This window comes from Coregonus lavaretus (genome assembly GCF_964263955.1).
Source record: "Coregonus lavaretus genome assembly, contig: HAP1_SCAFFOLD_1700, whole genome shotgun sequence".
NCBI lineage: Eukaryota > Metazoa > Chordata > Actinopteri > Salmoniformes > Salmonidae > Coregonus > Coregonus lavaretus.
Window position 1 is genome coordinate 58,380 of NW_028161186.1, and position 20,315 is coordinate 78,694.

Here is a 20,315-nt window from a genome sequence, read left to right on the forward strand (position 1 = left end):
TGGCAGGAACTAATGGGGATCCATAATAAATACAAATACAAATACAAATGTCAGCCAGTTACTTGGTCCTTGGATTCCTCACCTCCCCTCAGCCTAGCTCCCCCCTCTCTCCTTCTCACTTCCACTCACCCTCTCCTCAGCCTCTCTCTCCCCTCTCTCCTCCTCACTTCCACTCACCCTCTCCTCAGCCTCTCTCCCCTCTCTCCTCCTCACCTCCCCTCACCCTCTCCTAGCCTCTCCCCCTCACTCCTCCTCACCTCCCCTCACCCTCTCCTAGCCTCTCCCCCTCACTCCTCCTCACCTCCCCTCACCCTCTCCTCAGCCTCTCTCCTCCCTCTCTCCTCCTCACCCCCCCGTCACCCTCTCCTAGCCTCTCCCCCTCACTCCTCCTCACCTCCCCTCACCCTCTCCTAGCCTCTCTCCCCCTCACTCCTCCTCACCTCCCCTCACCCTCTCCTCCCCTCCTCACCCCTCTTCCCCCCCCCCCTCTCTTCTCCTCACCCTCCTCACTCCAGCACAATTCCGGAGACACAGGGGACATACAGTCACACACAGCAAGCTGCCCCCCAGCTGAGGAAAAACATAATTGCTTTCCTCAACAGACGACCCTCCATGGACCCAGATGCCCTCTGTCTTAAAAGGGAAAGGCACAGCGGTCCTTTCCATTCACCTTCTATAGTGAGACTAACAGGGCTAACTTTCTCCTTCTGACTTAAAGGCACAACGAGGGACAATATGGGACTGGCAACAAAAGCTGTTTCTTTCACAAAAAATACCATGTTTTGTTTGTGAGGGAAATTTGAATTTTTAATAGGGATTAATTTGGAGTCTTTTAAGGTCTGATATGGAGTCTGCTGCAGGGTACTCTTACTGTTATCCTGCATGCACACGCGTGTGTTAATGACGTCATTCTATCCTTCTTCAATTCAGTGATTGGATTGTGCGACCTCATGCAGCTCACCAAGGAAGTGGCACCGCAGAATGGTTCCTATAAGTGTGTGATTGATGATGATGAAACAAGATCTCACCAACTCACTGCAAAAACGGACGTCACGCTGGCGTCCATAAACCTGTTTGAGGTAAGTACAAGTTCCAATGCTTTATTGTGCCTTTAAATGTCAATTTAAAATATGAAATGCATCTTTGGCTTGACAAGGGTTTCAAAAATACAATGACTTGTAGAATTTCCGGTTAGAAAAATCCAGAAATTCCTCCAACCGGGATTTCGGGAAACCTGGGAATTTTGGGAAATTTACCAGAATTGTGCAACCCAATGCTTGATATGGACGCAGTAGTTACAAGCACTGTCCACATAACATCACAATAATATGAAATGATTTGGAATATCTATGTGAGAATGCTGTTCATTGACTACAGCTCAGCGTCAACACCATTGTGGAGCTGGTCGAGAGCTTCAAGTTCCTCGGTGTCCAAATCACTAAAGACTTCAAATTGTCCAGACACACACGACAGCTCCTCTTCCCCCTCAGGAGGTTGAAAAAGTTTGGCATGGGCCCTCAAATGCTGAAGAGGTTCCACAGCTGTACCACTGAGAGCATATTGACTGGCTGCACACACTGCTTGGAATGACAACAGCACCGCCCTCCATCGCATGGCGCTACAGAGGCTTGTGTGGACAGCCCAATACATCTCCGGAGCAGAGCTCCCTGCCATCCAGGACCTCTACACCAGAGCTCCCTGCCATCCAGGACCTCTATATCAGAGCTCCCTGCCATCCAGGACCTCTATATCAGAGCTCCCTGCCATCCAGGACCTCTATATCAGAGCTCCCTTCCATCCAGGACCTCTATATCAGAGCTCCCTGACATCCAGGACCTCTATATCAGAGCTCCCTGCCACCCAGGACCTCTATATCAGAGCTCCCTGCCATCCAGGATCATGTTTACAGACATTTACAGAACAGATATGGTTATCTACAACCCTAACCCCTCCGGTTGAACATAATATGTAATCTACAGCTTAACCCTATCCCCTCTGGTTGAACATAATATGTCATGTGCAGTTTAACCCTATCCCCTCTGGTTGAATATACTACTGCCTATTCAGGAAGTAAACTGAACTTTCCGTTCCAATTCCTGTTTTCCTCAGTGATTCTCTATGAGGGTTTACGATTTGATCTTGGTACATTAGTTAGATGTGACCTCGGTACACATGCAGAAGCACACATAAAATGTGATTTCATACAATACAGTGCATTCGGAAAGTACTCAGACCCATTCACTTTTATATATTTCGTTACATTACAGCCTTATTCTAAAATGGATTACATAGTTTTTTCCCCTCATCAATCTACACACAATACACCATAATGACAAAGCAAAAACAGGTTTTTAGAATTTTTTTGCATATGTATAAAAAATGAAAACAGAAATATCACATTTATGTAAATATTCAGACCATTTACTCAGTACTTTGTTGAAGCACCTTTGGCAGCGATTACAGCCTCAAGTCTTCTTGGGTATGACGCTACAAGCTTGGCACACCTGTATTTGGGGAGTTTCTCCCATTCTTCTCTGCAGATCCTCTCAAACTCTGTCATGTTGGATGGGGAGCATCGCTGCACAACTATTTTCAGGTCTCTCTAGAGATGTTCGATCGGGTACAAGTCCGGGCTCTGGCTGGGCTACTCAAGGACATTCAGAGACTTGTCCCGAAGCCACTCCTGCGTTGTCTTGGCTGTGTTCTTAGGGTCATTGTCCTGTTGGAAGGTGAACCTTCGCCCCAGTCTGAGGTCCTGAGCACTCTGGAGCAGGTTTTCATCAAGGATCTCTGTGTGTACTTTGCTCTGTTCATTTTTCCCTCGATCCTGACTAGTCTCGCAGTCCCTAGCACTGAAAAACATCCCCACAGCATGATGCTTCCACCACCATGCTTCACCGTAGGGATGGTGCCAGGTTTCCTCCATATGTGACGCTTGGCATTCAGGCCAAAGAGTTCAATCTTGGTTTCATCAGACCAGAGAATCTTGTTTCTCATGGTCTGAGAGTCTTTAGGGGCCTTTTAGCAAACTCCAAGCGGGCTGTCATGTGCCTTTTACTGAGGAGTGGCTTCCGTCTGGCCACTCTACCATAAAGGCCTGATTGGTGGAGTGCTGCAGAGATGGTTGTCTTTCTGGAAAGTTCTCCCATCTCCACAGAGGAACTCTGGAGCTCTGTCACAGTGACCATCGGGTTCTTGGTCACCTCCCTGACCAAGGCCCTTCTCCCCGATTGCTCAGTTTGGCCGAACGGCCAGTTCTAGGTATATTCTTGGTGGTTCTAAACTTCTTCCATGTAAGAATGATGGAGGCCACTATGTTCTTGGGGACCTTCAATGCTGCAGAAATGTTTTGGTACCCTTCCCCAGATCTGTGCCTCGACACAATCCTGTCTCGGAGCTCTACGGACAATTCCTTTGACCTCATGGCTTGGATTTGCTCTGACATGCACTGTCAACTGTGGGACCTTATAGACAGGTGTGTGTCTTTCCAAATCATGTCCAATACATTTAATTTACCACAGGTGGACTCCAATCAAGTTGTAGAAACATCTCAAGGATGATCAATGGAAACAGGATGCACCTGAGCTAAATTACAAATCTCATAGCAAAGGGTCTGAATACTTATGTAAATAAGGCATTTCTGTTTTTTCTGTTTAATACATTTGCAAAAATTTGGGGTATTGTGTGTATATTGATGAGGAACATGTTTTATTTAATCCATTTTAGAATAAGGCTGTAACGTAACAAAATTTGGAGAAAGTGAAAGGGGTAAGAATAATTTCCGAATGCACTGTATATACAAAAATGTTTTAATGTACCTGAATTAATTGAATGGAAATTGAATTAACCCCAACCTTCCTTACCTCTGTCCCCGCCCGTCCCTATGTCTAGTGGGCCAGGGGGGGTGATGTGTCCCAGCTGGAGGCGATGGTGAGGAGGAACCCAGCGGTACTGAGGGAACAGGATGACTCTGGTGGCTCTCTGCTCCACCACGCTGCTGGTGCAGGAAACATCCCTGTTATCAGGTTCATCTGCAGCAACACACACAGAGATGGTGAGGCGTCACACACACACACACAGACACAAGCACGCACGCACGCACACACACACACAGACACGTACACGCATACACACACACAGCATCACAGCCAGCCATGGTGAGGCTCCCATCCTACAAGGACAAGAAGGCTGCCAGTATGATGTAGATTAACTTTAGTGAAATTGTTCCTTTTAATTTATTTTAGAAAATATATTCTCATGTTTCCTCATCTTAATATATGTTTGTATGTGTGTGTGTGTGTGTGCGCACACGCTTGAGTGTGTGTGTGTGTGTGTATGTGTATGTGATTATTTTTTATAATTTTTTATTATATACAGTGGGGAGAACAAGTATTTGATACACTGCCGATTTTGCAGGTTTTCCTACTTACAAAGCATGTAGAGGTCTGTAATTTTTATCATAGGTACACTTCAACTGTGAAAGACAGAATCTAAAAATCCAGAAAATCACATGGTATGATTTTTAAGTAATTAATTTGCATTTTATTGCGTGACATAAGTATTTGATCACCTACCAACCAGTAAGAATTCAGGCTCTCACAGACCTGTTAGTTTTTTTTTTAGAAGCCCTCCTGTTCTCCACTCATTACCTGTATTAACTGCACCTGTTTGAACTCGTTACCTGTATAAAAGACACCTGTCCACACACTCAATCAAACAGACTCCAACCTCTCCACAATGGCCAAGACCAGAGAGCTGTGTAAGGACATCAGGGATAAAATTGTAGACCTGCATAAGGCTGGGATGGGCTACAGGACAATAGGCAAGCAGCTTGGTGAGAAGGCAACAACTGTTGGCGCAATTATTAGAAAATGGAAGAAGTTCAAGATGACGGTCAATCACCCTCGGTCTGGGGCTCCATGCAAGATCTCACCTCGTGGGGCATCAATGATCATGAGGAAGGTGAGGGATCAGCCCAGAACTAAACGTCAGGACCTGGTCAATGACCTGAAGAGAGCTGGGACCACAGTCTCAAAGAAAACCATTAGTAACACACTACGCTGTCATGGATTAAAATCCTGCAGCGCACGCAAGGTCCCCCTGCTCAAGCCAGCGCATGTCCAGGCCTGTCTGAAGTTTATCAATGACCATCTGGATGATCCAGAGGAGGAATGGGAGAAGGTAATGTGGTCTAATGAGACAAAAATAAAGCTTTTTGGTCTAAACTCCACTCGCCGTATTTGGAGGAAGAAGAAGGATGAGTACAACCCCAAGAACACCATCCCAACCGTGAAGCATGGAGGTGGAAACATCATTCTTTGGGGATGCTTTTCTGCAAAGGGGACAGGACGACTGCACCGTATTGAGGGGAGGATGGATGGGGCCATGTATCGTGAGATCTTGGCCAACAACCTCCTTCCCTCAGTAAGAGCATTGAAGATGGGTCGTGGCTGGGTCTTCCAGCATGACAACGACCCGAAACACACAGCCAGGGCAACTAAGGAGTGGCTCCGTAAGAAGCATCTCAAGGTCCTGGAGTGGCCTAGCCAGTCTCCAGACCTGAACCCAATAGAAAATCTTTGGAGGGAGCTGAAAGTCCGTATTGCCCAGCGACAGCCCCGAAACCTGAAGGATCTGGAAAAGGTCTGTATGGAGGAGTGGGCCAAAATCCCTGCTGCAGTGTGTGCAAACCTGGTCAAGACCTACAGGCAACGTATGATCTCTGTAATTGCAAACAAAGGTTTCTCTACCAAATATTAAGTTCAAATACGTATGGCATGCAATAAAATGCAAATTAATTACTTAAAAATCATACAATGTGATTTTCTGGATTTTTGTTTTAGATTCCGTCTCTCACAGTTGAAGTGTACCTATGATAAAAATTACAGACCTCTACATGCTTTGTAAGTAGGAAAACCTGCAAAATCGCCAGTGTATCAAATACTTGTTCTCCCCACTGTATATATATATATATATTTTTTTTTTGTCATTTAGCAGACACTCTTATCCAGAGCGACTTACAGTTAGTGAGTGCATACATTTTTTTATTTTATTTTATTTGCGTCTGTCTATTAATTTGTGCGTCCTTCCTCTGTCTTCTCTTCCCAGAGGGGAACCTGTACGATGACGAGGGGTCTATGCCGCTGCACTGGGCTGTGCAGAGGAACCAATTAGAGAGCTGCAGGGCTCTGTTAGAGCTGGGGGCCGAACCCAACGTCGTCAACAAGGCCCTGATGTCACCGCTACACCTGGCGGTCAGCCAAACACACAATCATCTGGTCGAGGTGAGACACCATGATCCTTAGTTCCCCCCTGTAACCCCCCCCCCCCCACCCCTCTCCCTTCTCCTAAACAGCCTTGGGTCTCTCCTACACCTAGAGGTGAGCTACCCTTACCTTCCTTTCCTGCCCCACCAACTCCTCCAACAGCCCCTACTGCCTTACCATGGCCTTTTCATTCCGTCCTTGTCCTAAACCAGCGGTGTCAAAGTCATTTTGCCTCGGAGGCCACATTCGGTCTTCAACGAGGTCCAGAGGGCCGCACTGAAAATGACTTATATTTCCTCGCCATTAAAATTTGCAAAAAATAGTCCCCTGCCAGTTTGGGGAATATTTTTTTCTCCAGCTTTCTTAACTGTGCTTTTTGTATTTATTTTTGTATTTTACCAGATCTTAGATATTTTTATTTTACCAGGTAAGTTGACTGAGAAAACATTCTCAATTACAGCAACGACCTGGGGAATAGTTACAGGGGAGGGGAAGGGGGATGTCACGTTTGTTGAATGACGGGTCAGACCAAGGCGCAGCGTGATATGGGTACATGTTTATTAACATAATAAACAACACGACAAAACAACAAAGGAAACAAAACGTAAAGTCCAAGGTAGTACAGAACAACAAACCTTACACGGAACAAGATCCCACAACTAGACAGTGCCACTAGGCTGCCTAAGTATGGTCCCCAATCAGAGACAACGAGCGACAGCTGCCTCTGATTGGGAACCACACCGGCCAACATAGAAATACATACTAGATCCCACACATAGAACATACTACATAACAAAGAATATACACACCCTGACTCAACATATAAGCGTCCCCTGAGTCAGGGCGTGACAGAATCCACTGGGATGAATGAGCCAATTGGAAGATGGTGATTATTAGCGCACTGGATACAGTCAATAAACTGTATGAATTTAGCTCCATTATCATTTCTACACAGTTTTGTAGTTGATATTAAAATTATGTGCAATAATATAAAACTGCATTCATCAATCTGAGTCCATTATGATGTGAATAAATGCTATAGGCCATAAACGTATGCTGATGAATCTAGCCAGTTTGGGAGTCTACGCAGCAACGCTCGGACACTATAATGACATTTGTTCTAAGATACCTTTATGGTATTATTAAGAGGCTTATGGGACTTACAGTGCCTTGTAAAAGTATTCATCCCCCTTGGCGTTTTTCCTATTTTGTTGCATTACAACCTGTAATTTAAATTGATTTTTATTTGGATTTCATGTAATGGACATACATAAAATAGTCCAAATTGGTGAAGTGAAATGAATAAAATAACTTATTTCAAAAAATTCAAAAAAATAATTTATGGAAATGTGGTGCATGCATATGTATTCACCCCCTTTGCTATGAAGCCCCTTAATAAGATCTGGTGCAACCAATTACCTTCAGAAGTCACATAATTAGTTAAATAAAGTCCACCTGTGTGCAACCTAAGTGTCACATGATCTGTCACATGATCTCAGTATATATACACCTGTTCTGAAAGGCCCCAGAGCCTGCAACACCACTAAGCAAGGGGCACCACCAAGCAAGTGGCACCATGAAGACCAAGGAGCTCTCCAAACAGGTCAGGGACAAAGTTGTGGAGAAGTACAGATTAGGATTGGGTTGTAAAAAAATATCAGAAACTTTGAACATCCCACGGAGCACCATTAAATCCATTATTAAAAAATGGAAAGAATATGGCACCACAACAAACCTGCCAAGAGAGGGCCACCTACCAAAACTCACGGACCAGGCAAGGAGGGCATTAATCAGAGAGGCAACAAAGAGACCAAAGATAACCCTGAAGGAGCTGCAAAGCTCCCCAGCGGAGGTTGGAGTGTCTGTCCTTAGGACCACTTTAAGCCATACACTCCACAGAGCTGGGATTGCTATGGCCAGAAAAAAGCCATTGCTTAAAGAAAAAAAGAAGCAAACATGTTTGGTGTTCGCCAAAAGGCATGTGGGAGACTCCCCAAACACATGGAAGAAGGTTCTCTGGTCAGATGAGACTAAAATTGAGCTTTTTGGCCATCAAGGAAAACTGGTGCAAACCCAACACCTCTCATCACCCCGAGAACACCATCCCCACGGTGAAGCATGGTGGTGGCAGCATCATGCTGTGGGGATGTTTTTCATCGGCAGGGGCTGGGAAAATGGTCAGAATTGAAGGAATGATGGATGGCGCTAAAAACAGGGAAATACTTGAGGGAAACCTGTTTCAGTCTTCCAGAAATTTGAGACTGGGACGGAGGTTCACCTTAATAATAAATAATAATAATATGTAATTTAGCAGACGCTTTTATCCAAATGCATGCATACATTTTTGTGTATGGGTGGTCCCGGGGATCGAAACCACTACCCTGGCGTTACAAGTGCTGTGCTCTACCAGCTGAGCTACAGAGGACAATGACCTTTCCAGCAGGACAATGACCCTAAGCATACTGCTAAAGCAACACTCGAGTGGTTTAAGGGGAAATGTCTTGGAATGGCCTAGTCAAAGCCCAGACCTCAATCCAATTGAGAATCTGTTGTATGACTTAAAGATTGCTGTACACCAGCGGAACCCATCCATCTTGAAGGAGCTGGAGCAGTTTTGCCTTGAAGAATCAAAAATCCCAGTGGCTAGATGTGCCAAGCTTATAGAGACATACTCCAAGAGACTTGCAGCTGTAATTGCTGCAAAAGGTGTCTCTACAAAGTATTGACTTTGGGGGGGGGGGGGGGGGGGGTTGAATAGTTATGCACGCTCAAGTTTTCTGTTTTTTTGTCTTATTTCTTGTTTGTTTCACACAAAAAAATACGTTGCATCTTCAAAGTGTTAGGCATGTTGTGTAAATCAAATGATACAAACCCCCCCAAAAATCCATTTTAATTCCAGTTTGTAAGGCAACAAAATAGGAAAAATGCCAAGGGGGGTGAATACTTTCGCAAGCCACTGTATGAGCTGTCTATAGCTATTATAGTCCATACATCTTAGCCAGAGATGTAAAGTTTGAACCTGTGCATAATCTAATGCTAAGTGTATAGTGTAGATAACATAACCAATAAACTCTAATGCTAAGTGTCTTCAGGATAACCTCTAAGAGAGTCTGATTTGCAAAGAGGAGTTGGACAAAATCCCTCCTGAGATGTGTGCAAACACTACAAGAAACGTCTGACCTCTGTGATTGCCAACAAGGGTTTTGCCACCAAGTACTAAGTCAAGTTTTGCAGAGGGGTCAAATACTTATTTCCCTCATTAAAATGCAAATCAATTTATAACATTTTTGACATGCGTTTTTCTGGATTTTTGTTGTTGTTATTCTGTCTCTCACTGTTCAAATAAACCTACCATTAAAATTCTAGACTGATCATGTCTTTGTCAGTGGGCAAACTTACAAAATCAGCAGGGGATCAAATACTTTTTCCCTCACTGTACACTACTGGTCAAAACTTTTAGAACACCAGTGAAGACATCAAAACTATGAAATAACACATATGGAATCATGTAGTAACCAAAAAGTGTTAAACAATGGAGGAGTCAAATATTGGAGCACCTGATACTAGCAATGATAGGGATTGTAATATTAAATAATATTTATAGTAAGTATAGTATTTTATAAATGGATAAAACGATATAACAAGCAGAATAATACATCTTTATATACAAATAATTAGAACATGGATTTTTTGGCGGGAGGTTGTTGTTTTAGCGGATGGTTGTTGTGGTTGGTCCTGTGTTCTCTCTGGCGTCCTTTCCCCCTTGCAGCAGATGTGGATGCGGGTGCGTTTGCATGCTCGGCCCATTTCTTCCGCAGTCAACCATGTGGTGTGCATTTTTGTGTTTGAAAAGGTACGGCGTTAAGTGAGTGAGAGGGGAAATGGTTGCATATCCCAGAGCCGACCGGGGGTCTATGAACAGGGGTAGTGAGAGAGAGAGCTTTCAATTTTGTGTAGATGAGGGATATACATTTTTAAATATAGTATACATCTAATCTAATTATTCATTGTCCTATCATGATGGAAAGATCCCTAACCCTATAACCTGGACACCCACCTGAGCGACCCATACACCAAAGAGAAGTTCCCATCTATTTTATGGACCTGCTGTGAATATGCAGCCTAAATAGAGAAATAAATGCGGTCAGAGACCTACTTGAGCAGCACCGCCCCCTCAAGATTCTGAGCCTTTAGAGGCCATGCAATTCAGTACTCATCTCGAAAACAAAAGCAATTTAGGTCAAAAGAGTTTATACTAAGAAAGGAAATAGAAAGTCTAACAGAACAGATAGATGGCAATAAAAACTGTAACATAGAGGCTCAGAATAAATTAGAGGAAAAACAAAAAGAAATGGAAAAACTTATTCAAGAAAGATCAAGTGTAATATATTATAAAAATAAAGCAAACTGGATGGAATATGGGGAAAAATTCACAAAATTCTTTTTTAATCTTCAACATAGGAATGCTACCAAAAAGAACTTAATGAAACTGGTTACAATTGACAGAGTCACCCATAATTCACCTAATGATATTTTGAAGGAAGAAACAAAGTATTTTAAGCATATGTTTTCTTTTCAGTCGCCTCCATCTCCTCTAACTGAAGCTAATTGTAGAGATTTTTTTCCTATTGATAATGTCAAATTAACAGCCACACAGAAAGACTCATTTGAAGGTGAAATTACAGAGGAGGAACTTCTGGATGCAATTAAAGACTTTAAGTCCGGGAAAACTCCAGGGTTGGATGGCATACCAATCGAGGTATACCAAACCTTTTTTGATATACTAAGAGGACCGTTATTAGCATGTTTTAACCACTCCTATGTAAATGGTAGATTATCTGACACTCAAGAAGAAGGTCTGATCTCATTATTACTGAAACAGGATACAAGTGGAAAATATAAAGATCCAGTCCATTTACAAAATTGGAGGCCCCTTACACTTCAGTGTTGTGATGCAAAAATCCTAGCAAAATGTATAGCGCATAGAATTAAAAAGGTATTGTCGGATATTATTCATTCTAATCAGACAGGTTTTTTACATGGAAGATACATTGGAGATAATATAAGGCAAGTATTGGAAACAATAGAACACTATGGAAAATATGGGAAACCAGGCCTGCTATTCATAGCAGACTTCGAAAAGGCATTTGATAAAGTTCGACTGGAATTTATATATAAATGCCTGGAGCATTTCAATTTTGGAGAATCTCTTATAAAATGGGTCAAAATCATGTATAGTAACCCTAGGTGTAAAATAGTAAATAATGGCTATTTCTCAGAAAGTTTCAAACTGTCAAGAGGAGTGAAACAAGGTTGTCCACTATCGGCATATCTATTTATTGTGGCCATCGAGATGTTAGCTATTAAAATCAGATCCAATAATAATATCAGAGGATTAGAAATACAGGGCTTAAAAACAAAGGTGTCATTGTACGCAGATGATTCATGTTTTCTTTTAGATCCACAACTAGAATCCCTCCACAGCCTCATAGAGGATCTAGATACATTTTCTAACCTCTCTGGATTAAAACCAAATTATGACAAATGTACTATATTACGTATTGGATCACTAAAAAATACAATTTTTACATTACCATGTAGTTTACCAATAAAATGGTCTGATGGTGATGTGGATATACTCGGAATACATATCCCAAAGGAAATAAATGATCTCACTTCAATAAATTTTAATAGAAAGTTAGCAAAAATAGATAAGATCTTACTACCATGGAAAGGAAAATACCTGTCAATTTGTGGAAAAATCACCCTGATTAACTCTTTAGTATTATCCCAGTTTACCTATTTGCTTATGGTCTTGCCTACGCCTAGCAAACAGTTTTTTAAATTATATGAGAAAAAAATATTCAATTTTATTTGGAACGGCAAGCCAGACAAAATTAAAAGAGCATATTTATATAATGAATATGAATTCGGAGGACATAAATTATTAAATATTAAAGCATTAGACCTATCACTAAAATCTTCAGTCATCCAAAAGTTATACTTAAATCCGAACTGGTTCTCAAGCAAATTAGTAAGATTGTCTCACCCACTGTTCAAGAAAGGCCTTTTTCCCTTTATTCAGATTACAACCTCTCACTTTCAGTTATTTGAAAAGGAAATAATCTCCCAAATGTCACTATTTCTAAAACAAGCCATAGAAAGTTGGTTGCAATTTCAATTTAATCCTCCAGAAACGACAGAACAAATAATGCAACAAATATTGTGGTTAAATTCAAATATACTAATTGACAAAAAACCTTTATTTTTTGACAGAATGTTTAAAAAAGGTATAATCTTCGTAAATGATATCATCGGTAGGACTGGTGGAGTTATGTCGCACATGCAGCTAACAAAAACATATGGAAATGTCTGCTCTACCCAAAATTACAACCAAATAATTGCAGCCTTACCGCAAAAGTGGAAGAGGAAAGTTGAAGGGGGAGAAAGTAAGGAACTTGTCTGTCGGCCTTGCATTAAAGAACATAATTGGTTAAGGAAAACTGTGATAAATAAAAAAGTATATCAGTTTCACTTAAGGACCAAAGGATTGACAGCAGTCCCATATAGATTGCAAAATAGTTGGGAAGAGATCTTTGACGTACCGATCCCATGGCATAGTGTTTATGAACTGACATGCAAAACGACACCGGATTCAAAAATTAGAATCTTTCAATTTAAATTATTATATAAAATTCTTGCTACCAATAGAATGTTATTTATATGGGGGATACAATCTTCCCAGCTCTGCAGATTTTGCTGTGAAGAGATAGAATCATTAGATCATTTGTTTTGGTTCTGTCCATTTGTAGCTTGTTTTTGGACACAGGTCCAGGAATGGCTAAAGGATTGCAATATTTACCTGGAACTAACCTTGCAGATAGCATTACTGGGTGATCTGAAAAGTCATAGTCAATCAATCAATAATATAATAATACTTTTAGCAAAAATGTTTATTTTTAATTCACAATCTGTAGAAGCAATGAGAATAGAAAGGTTCAGAACTTTTGTAAAACATCACAGTACGGTTGAAATATATATGGCAAATAGAAATCCTATATGGATGGTGTTAAGAGATAGATGGGAGGTATTGAATAGAGTTGAAGGGTGGGACTAATAACAAATAACAACAAATAATAACAAAGATAGCTAATAATGTAAGCATACTGTGTCCATAATAAGTATATAGGTTGTATGTTGGGAGCTTTTGGGAAAGAGCACAGTTAGAAAGATATGGCATTTAGAAGCAAACCGGATGGACATCATGAAAATGATCGGAGAGGTTGAGAGTAGAAGAAGTTCAGGAGCAAAAAAATAAATAAATATATATATATATATATATATATATATATATATATATATATATATATATATATATATATATATATATAGATATAGAATTATTGTAAAATTAACTCTGTCCATAAGGTGTAGATAGTAAGTATAGACCGGAAGTAGAGGCCTGGGCGTTGTTGTTCACTAATTTACTCCAAGTAGGGAAAGGATGGTGGGGTTGAAAAGTAATAAAGGGGAATATATATATAAAAAATAAAAAAAACATGGGGGATTGGAAGTGATGCAGACAATTACATTGATAGAAGATACAATCTATCTGCAATATTAAGCTGATCCATCCCCCCAGAAAAAAAAAAATAATAATTAAAAAAAAAAAAGTGTTAAACAAATCAAAATATATTTATATTTGAGATTCTTCAAATAGCCACCCTTTGCCTTGATGACAGCATTGCACACTCTTGGCATTCTCTCAACCATCTTCACCTGGAATGCTTTTCCAACAGTCTTAAAGCAGTTCCCACATATGCTGAGCACTTGTTGGCTGCTTTTCCTTCACTCTGCAGTCTGACTCATCCCAAACCATCTCAATTTGGTTGAGGTCGGGGGATTGTAGAGGCCAGGTCATCTGATGCAGCACTCCATCACTCTCCTTCTTGGTCAAATAGCCCTTACACAGCCTGGAGGTGTGTTGGGTCATTGTCCTGTTGAAAAGCAAATGATAGTCCCACTAAGCCCAAACCAGATGGGATGGCGTATCGCTGCAGAATGCTGTGGTAGCCATGCTGGTTAAGTGTGCCTTGAATTCTAAATAAATCACAGACAGTGTCACCAGCGAAGCACCCCCACACCATAACACCTCCTCCTCCATGCTTTACGGTGGGAAATACACATGCAGAGATCATCCGTTCACCCACACCGCGTCTCACAAAGACACAGCGGTTGGAACCTAAAATATCAAATTTGGACTCCAGACCAAAGGACACATGTCCATTGCTTGTGTTTCTTGATCCAAGCAGTCTCTTCTTCTAATTGGTGTCATTTAGTAGTGGTTTCTTTGCAGCAATTCGACCATGAAGGCCTGATTCACACAGTCCCCTCTGAACAGTTGATGTTGAGATGTGTCTGTGACTTGAACTCTGTGAGGTGCGATCTGAGGTGCAGTTAACTGCCGATTTCTGAGGCTGGTAACTCTAATTAACTTATCCTCTGCAATGTAGAAAATAGTAAAAATAAATAAAACCCTTTGAATTAGTGGGTGTGTCCTATATTTTGACTCATTGAAGGGTATTTTCTTACCTGGCTGTTGAAAATTAGTGTGTGGGCCACTCTGGAGGGTACGATGCATCCGGTAACCCAGAGCTAAGGGACAATGGATGTGAATAGATATGGATGGATGAATGTAACCGATTAGGTCACCATGGATAGAGACACGTGGGGTAAGCGAGAGCATCTGGCGAGTTTGTGGGTCACTCTGGTGGGTAGGAGGCGTCTGGTAACCCAGGGTTGTGCCAGAGTAAAAGGACAATGGATGTGGCTTCCCAAACAGAATATGGTCACCCAAAGCCAAGCTTGGTTAAAGAGGTTAAAGGTTAAAGAGGCTGAGCCCCCCCTGGCTCTAGGACTGTTGTCTGGGATACAGTGTATCCGTACCAACGGTCCCTGTGACAGGGAGTAGAAAGAGACAAGTACAGGTATGTATCACAGAGGTTTCATTAATCATTCATGTGTTGTCGTTGTTTCCCCAGCTGCTGTTGGCGAACAAAATACAATTTCATTCATTCATTCATTCATGCATTCATTAATTCATATCACATAAGGTTTCATTATTAATTTCTTTGTGTGTGTTTTTGTTGTTGTTTCTCCCAGCTCCTGTTGTCTCACTATAAGACAGAGTCTAACCTAGAAGGAAGTCTGGGCAACACTCCTGTAATGTTAGCCTGCTCCATCAATAATACTGACGCTCTCTCTATACTGGTGAGCGGAACATTATATGCCCATTATAAGGCATTATAAAGGACAAGTAATATAGGCTTAAGTGTCTAAGTGTACATAGCCTGTTGTACAATTCATGTCAAATAATATTCAATAATCCTGTTTTTACGAGAGAATGTATACAAATATGTGTATAATGTTTATAACCAAGAGTTAGAATAATGCAAATAGCTTTCAGTCTCTCCTATGTAATATAATATATAATATATAATATAGATGTCATGCATATGGTATTATTAACTGTCACAATTAACTGTCACAAAACTGTTACCAATGCTTTGTGTCAATGCTTTATAAAAACTCCTGACTCTTTCCTAACGTGTCCTATTTCCTGTTCTGTAGCTGAAGCACGGGGCGCGGCTCTCCAGTCAGAACAAACTGGGCCAGTACGCTATCCATGCAGCTGCCTTCGCAGGCTCAAAGAAAGCCATGGATGTCATCCTTAAAGCCGGTATGATGAGGAGAATAAAGGATTGCATTTATACAGGATGCAACACTTATCTATGGGTATAAAAGCACTTTACTATTGTAAGTTTCCCCTCACCCGTCACTAGTAGTCCCCTGTAGCTCAGTTGGTAGAGCATGGCACTTGCAACGCCAGGGTTGTGGGTTCGTTTCCCACGGGGGGGCCAGTATGAAAAATGTATGCACTCACTAACTGTAAGTCGCTCTGGATAAGAGTGTCTGCTAAAATGTAAAATGTAGCTGCCTGGTCCCAGATCTGTTTGTGATTTTGTCAATTCCATTCCTGTCCTTGTCAAGCCAAACATGTTAGCATGATAGCACAAAAAGGCTGGTACTCAGGCTAATCCTTTACCAATGTTACCATCTTTGTCAAAATCAAATCAATTCAAATTTAATTTGTGACGACCGGCTCGATTCGGTCTTATGTAGCAAATTTTGAAATTGTGTTTTTTACATTGGCTAAAAGTAGAGACTCAGAGCTATAAATCTGTACATCAGACAGTACAGTTGAGGAACAATGGGAATGTAATTCTGCTTTGAAAGTTGATAAACATGTAACCTCACTTTTGATAAAATGGCCCTTGAACGTTTTGGTCACCTACTGGAGAGCTCTTCTTTGTCTACACCCATTCAGCATTGTTTACACCCTCTTAAGCTTTAGCCCCACTCAGCTCTTTAAGGATTCACATGTGAGGCCATGTACAAAACAACCAAAGATTTCAAGACTAAAGGCTGGTTTATACTACGGGTGTGTTTTACTCACCCTAGCAGAGCTGGTTAGGCTGCTTTTATGTTATCCAGAGCCGTTGGTGACTGCAACTGTGCTGCTGGCAACAATTTAATTACACTTTTTTGCCAACGTTTACTGACACCGGCCATATTCCATGGGTGTTGAGTGTTCGTAAATTCGTCAGTTATTCTGCGCTCTGGCACACTCAGACAAGTGCTCTGAAATCCGAGTAGATAGCCAGAGCGAATACCAGCTACGTCTATCGACAGTTGTCGCAGTGACATCATGAACATTTTATTGAAATGGTTACTTGCATAGTGTAGTCTTTTGTTTAGACATGTAGCTAGCTAGCTAAACAATGAACCATAATCCCAACTCATAACGTTACTACCCTGCATGAATCTGCTGGTAGCTAACCAACCAGGTTCAATGTTAGCTAGCTAGCTAACATTAGGCTATAACTAGCAATGCAAATGGCTCTGAGATATGAATAATATTACTACACAGATCATAAACGTAACGTTAGTTAGCGAGCCAGCCAGCTAACGTTAGCTAGCTAGCTAACAGTACGTTTGAACTTTAAATAAAAACGACTTTCTGACTAAATTTGAAATGTGTAACATCTGAAAATGTAGCTAGCTAGAGTATCTTACCCGTATTCATGGATGGACGCTTCTCCCTCTCTGTCACGGATGCCATGGTTGCCCTTAGTTTGAAGATGTAATCTGGAGACAGGTGTTTTATACAACAGCCTTCTGTGTGTTCTCTTTTCGACTCCGTCTGCATATTTGGAATCAAACACCAGAATTTTCTCCATCAAATTAGCTATCATACTCTAATTCCACCGTGCATTCCACTGATTTCAAAACTCGGTCCTCCAGAAAGTGGAGAGCAACACCTTTGCAGTTCTACTACATTATATCTTTCAAAAAAGCGGTGTTAGAAAGGATTACCTACACATACTGACCAGCTCATGTTATAGACAGAAGCGAGCTACATGGCAGATCAATTCAAACTCATCTCTTGGCATGTCCAGCCTATCCATTATCTCAGCCAATCATGGCTAGCGGGAAGGTTCCTGTCTTTTTCTGTGGCTAAGCCAACTACACTCGTAATTTAACAATTTTATTCGTATTTACAGATGGCATACAAGTTTGTTATTAAGGCACATGAAAATTCACATGTTCCAGAAGGCATTTCTGCCAAAAAACGCATTTTGATAAACAAAAAAAGTTTATGTTCAAATGCCTCTCCTGTGAAGTAGAGGAGCGCGACATACGCCTAGTTTCCTGAAATAAGTCACATTTGTGTACAGCTTCTTATTGGTCGATTCTGATACTCTCTTAGTGGGAAAATCACACCAAATGTTCCTACAACAAGTTTCCAACTCGGAAATGTCAGAGTTTTCAAGTTCTCTTGAACACGGCATGATACACAGTGGCCATTTTGTGTCAATATACAGCATCTTTGTGACTGATACAGGGGAGCCATTTTGTGCCTAAATGGTCATCCGGGGAGCCACACAAATTAGAGACCGCAGCACAGACACACTGTTTACCTGGGAGGTCTGCAGCTGAGTAATACATAACAGGACACTGATGTGTTTAGTACAACAGCTAAATATTTGTGAAGCTTCTGTCGTTGTCAGTTTTGGGCCAAATGGGCATTCACATTCTTTAGGCCAGGCCTAGCCAGATATCCACAGATGGCATGACTAAGGGGAAATGAGTTGAGTTAGAAGACTCACATGTTCGTTCACTTGTCACCCTAGTTTACATTACACTGTGAGACCAAACACAGCAAAGTTTGGAGTTATTCATTTGAACAGGATACACCCTAATGCTTTAGAGATTCAACTCAATACATCTGTCCACTTAGGTCTCAATAGTCCTCTCCTCTCCTCTTGATACTTATTCAAGATGAGGAGACGAGGAGAGGAAACCACTTTAGATTATTGAGATGAACCCTCTGCATCTAGCATCCTGTCCAGGGGGTGTACTTGTACATAAATCTGCCTGTGTGTGTGTGTGTGCTGTCCAGGAGAGGAGATGGGTCATTCCATAGAGGAACACATCAACTTCCTGGATAAGTCGTGCAGCAGTCCACTTCACCTGGCGGTCATGGGAGGCAACAAGGACATCATCGAGTTCTGCATCCACAAAGGAGCCAAGATCGACCAGCAACAGGTACATTAAGACAGGGGATCATGTGGTTGTTTCAGTCACCATTATTTGAATAAATATAGGCCTACTACAGCCACATTTAAGTCAGTCTAAATACAATAAATGTGACCGATCGGCTCGGTTCAGCGTTATGCAGCAACATTTTAAATTGTGTTTTTTACATTGGATAAAAGTAGAGACTCAGAGCTAGAAAATGGCACATCAGACACTACAGTTGAGGAACAATGGGAACGTAATTCTGCTTTGAAAGTTTATAAACTTGTAACCCCACTTTTGAGAAAATGGCCCTTGAATGTTTGGGTACACCTACTGGAGAGCTCTTCTTTGTCTACACCCATTCAGCATCGTTCACACCCTCTTAAGCCTTAGCCCCACCCATCTCTTTAAGGATTCACATGTGAGGCCATGTGGTAAACGGACGCTATATCAAATAAAATCGAAGTTTATTTGTCACATGCACAGGATACAGAAGGTGTAAACGGTACACTGAAATGGTTACTTGCACAGTTGATGGGTCATTTTTACATTTACATTTACGTCAAGACACTCTTATTTTTTTTTTAAGAGGGGGGGGGGGGGGGGGGGGGGGTAGAAGGATTACTTTATCCTATCCCAGGGTCATGTGAAGGAAATGCTATAACCAACCCCCAGCCACATCTAGCTAAGTGGATGGGTCACTATTGTCTAGACATGTACACATGTTCATGAAATACAATAGATGGCCGTAATCACCCCCAGACACACCTGGCTAATTTGATGGGTCATGTAATAATCCGGCCGAAGTAGAGTCTTTTGTTTAGACATGTTCAGTGCCTTGCATAAGTATTCATCCCCCTTGGCGTTTTTCCTATTGTGTTGCATTACAACCTGTAATTTAAATTGATTTTTTTTTGGATTTCATGTAATGGACATACACAAAATAGTCCAAATTGATGATGTGAAATGAAATAAATTACTTGTTTCAAAAAATTATAGAGAATAAATAACGGAAAAGAGGTGCGTGCATATGTATTCACCCCCTGTGCTATGAAGCCCCTAAATAAGATTTGGTGCTACCAATTACCTTCAGAATTCACATAATTAGTTAAATAAAGTCCACCTTTGCAATCTAAGTGTCACATGGTCTCAGTATATATACACCTGTTCTGAAAGGCCCCAGAGTCTGCAACACCATTAAGCAATGGGCACCACCAAGCAAGCGGCATCATGAAGACCAAGGAGCTCTCCAAACAGGTCAGGGACAAAGTTGTGGAGAAGTACAGATCAGGGTTGGGTTATAAAAAAATATCAGAAACTTTGAACATCCCACGGAGCACCATTAAATCCATTATTAAAAAATGGAAAGAATATTGCACCACAACAAACCTGCCAAGAGAGGGCCGC

At 41.5% G+C, this 20,315-nt stretch overlaps 1 pseudogene across 1 annotated transcript in view; it reads left to right on the forward strand.

The window, feature by feature from the left end:
* Nucleotides 1-950: 950 nt before the first annotated feature.
* LOC311121039 (transient receptor potential cation channel subfamily A member 1-like) overlaps nucleotides 951-20,315 on the forward strand; it is a 37,859-nt pseudogene continuing 18,494 nt past the window's right edge. Inside the window, exons 1-6 of the transcript in view lie at nucleotides 951-1,079; nucleotides 3,892-4,054; nucleotides 6,109-6,284; nucleotides 15,429-15,536; nucleotides 15,897-16,005; nucleotides 18,790-18,935. The product of the transcript in view is annotated as a transient receptor potential cation channel subfamily A member 1-like (transcript). The remainder of the gene's footprint in view (nucleotides 1,080-3,891; nucleotides 4,055-6,108; nucleotides 6,285-15,428; nucleotides 15,537-15,896; nucleotides 16,006-18,789; nucleotides 18,936-20,315) is intronic.